Source organism: Sinocyclocheilus rhinocerous, unplaced genomic scaffold (assembly GCF_001515625.1).
Source record: "Sinocyclocheilus rhinocerous isolate Xijiao unplaced genomic scaffold, SAMN03320098_v1.1 scaffold650, whole genome shotgun sequence".
In the NCBI taxonomy this organism is placed as follows: domain Eukaryota; kingdom Metazoa; phylum Chordata; class Actinopteri; order Cypriniformes; family Cyprinidae; genus Sinocyclocheilus; species Sinocyclocheilus rhinocerous.
This window is the reverse complement of record NW_015638019.1, coordinates 309,552-311,452: the sequence shown is the minus strand read 5'-3', so window position 1 is coordinate 311,452 and position 1,901 is coordinate 309,552.

Here is a 1,901-nt window from a genome sequence, read left to right as displayed (position 1 = left end):
TATATAGATCGAGCACAACACATGTTATAATTTCTAACGTGTGTGTGTATATATATATATATATAATATAATTTCTATTTATAATGATTTCTGAAGGAGAATGTGACATTTAAGACTGGAGTAATGATGCTGAAAATTCAGCATTGCATCAGAAATAAATTATATTTTAAAATATATTAAAATAGAAAACAGTTATTTTAAATTGCAATAATATTTCGCAATATTACTGTTTTTATGTATTTTTGAATACAGAAAAATATTAAGTATTTTATTGTTCAATATTTTGGGGTCAGTAAGATTTTTTTTTTAATTATTTTATTCAGCAAGGATGCATTCAATTGATCAAAAGTGACAGTAAAGACTTTTACAAATGTCCCTTTCAAGTAAATGCTGTTCTTCTGAACTTTCTATTCTTTGACGAATTCTGGAAAAAAAAGGTATCACAAAAATATTAAGCGGCACAACTGTTTTCAACATTGATAAAAATAAATACAGAGGGATTTATGAAGGGTCATGTGACACTGAAGACTGGAGTAATGGTTGCTGAAAATTAAACTCAGAATAAATTATTAAAACAGAAAACAGTTATTTGAAATTGTAATATTTAACAATATTACTGTTTTACTGCATTTTTTTATCAAATAAATGCAATCTTGGTGAGCATAAGAGACTTCTTTCAAGACTCACTGACGCAAACTTGGTAGTGGTACATCAAATTAAATGAACATTTTACGAGAATTGGTTGATACAAATGTTACTGCCAATTAACATTTAATAACGTAATTACAAATGAAACTATAATTTTATCAAAAGTGTTTCGACCTCACTTTTTTGGCCTTTAGTTGTACACAGAAACTTCAAGAGAATGGTGGCCATGTATAACAGGAATCCTTTTACCTCATATATTATTATTATATTTGTTTATTTGTTTATTTTTAATTTTTTTGAGTGGTTGAAGTGACAGTCTTACAACAATCTCTGTTCTCCCCTACTTTTAGACCAGCAAGACAGGTATTCATTGCATACACTGTAGCAGCGTCTACAAACAATGAGGCCCTCACACATTAGTTTCAGTTTTGAAATGAGTAACATAACTGTAATCTAGTCCTATGAGAACAGTAGTACTGCAACATCACTTTCGGTCTCTGTCTGGCCATTTCTCAATTTACACAATTGGATTGGCCACAGCAAGCAGTGTTAATTGCACTTACCAATAGCCTGTGTGCGTCACAGGGATTATCGACCTGGATCATATTAGCGAAGCTTCCCAATGATCGGAACATTTCCTGATCTGTGGCTCTGAGTGTTTTATCCTGCTTTACTGTTCAGTGTGGAATGTTTTAATCCAATAACAGACACAGAAGTGCAGGCCGCAGTGCTGCCTCACCGTGTGCCACCAGCGGGTGGCAGCAGTCTCCACTGTTTGCATGGGGGTCCTCTGGTGGTCTTTGAGAACCTGACAGCTCCTGTCTGTAAGGGTCTTGTAAACATGCAACACTGACAGCTTCTAATTCAGGCTTTTAGCTGCGAGCTCATTTGCAGATGCCTCAAAGCAAAAGCAATCTGGTCAGAGGAAAGTTTACTTTAAGACTGAGGCACAAAACATACTTACTGAATTACCAAGGGAGTGTGCATTTGTATTAAGGGACAGTTTATGCAGAAATAAACATTGTCACCATGTGCTCATTCCAAACCTGCATGGCTTACTCTCTTTTGCAGAACACTTTCTTTTTGCACATATTTTGAAGAATGTTTCAATTTATACAATAAGTCAATGAGGTCCAAAACAACATTGCTCTTCATTGACTTCTATTATATGGAAAGAAAAAGATTTTTTACAGTTTTTATCACAAATTTTTGTTTATATTTAAAATAATTTATTTTTGCGGGGTGGTGGGGGG